Below are 910 nucleotides of genomic sequence, written 5' to 3' on the forward strand. Positions count from 1 at the left end.
ATAGAATGAATGTAAAACTAATGTTCTCCCATGTAAACTATCACATAATTCACAATAAAACATTTAAGAAAAAACAAAAGAAAGAAATCTAACATCTATTGCATTAGGCAAATCTGCTGCACAAGTCCTCTTTAAAGTGTTAAAAAGCAAAAATATCAGTTTGAGGATAAATGTGCACCTTTAATATTTTCAATTGTTTCATATGCGTGTGAAAGTTGGACCTTCTCTTGGTTATCATTCCATTTAGATTTTCATTTGCTTTTTCTTAAAAACCATCTTCTCTTTCTCTGTCATCATGGGTCCATAACTGAAGGTTTTCCAGTTCCTTAGTATGCATCCCAAGTGGTGGTGAGACACCAGGAATGCTTTCTAGTTTTTCCTGGTGTCTCTTGTCAATGCTTTAAATATGCCCCTCCTGATGGCTGTTGTTAAATGCCCTGGAGTTGGTTCTGACTCATAGCAACTCTGTATAAGATTTCCAAGGAGCGGCTGGTGGGTTTGAACCACCGACTTTGCTGCTCAAGCAGACCTTGCGGCCCAGTGCTTCATCCCACAGTGTCACTTCAGGACTCCTCCTGACGGCTAAACCCCCGAAATCTCAAAGAGCAGCCTGATTTGACTGCCTTTTTTTTCTCTCACCCACCTGTAACTAGAATCCCTCTTTTCCTAAAGTGCTTACTCCATGATGAGAAAGAAAATACTTTTCATGCCTGATTAAGGGTGTTTGCTGCACATTGTGGTCGCTCAGCCAGAGTAATTTTCCTCCCGTATTTCATCCTGCGTAAGGAGCTCTGGTAGCGTAGTGGTTACGAATCGGGCTGCGAACCATAAGGTCAGCGGTTCGAAACTACCAGCTGCTCTGCGGGAGAAAGATGAGGCTTTCTACTCCCGTAAAGATTTACACCCTCGG

This window comes from Chrysochloris asiatica, unplaced genomic scaffold (assembly GCF_000296735.1).
Source record: "Chrysochloris asiatica unplaced genomic scaffold, ChrAsi1.0 scaffold00354, whole genome shotgun sequence".
Classification (NCBI taxonomy): Eukaryota; Metazoa; Chordata; class Mammalia; order Afrosoricida; family Chrysochloridae; genus Chrysochloris; species Chrysochloris asiatica.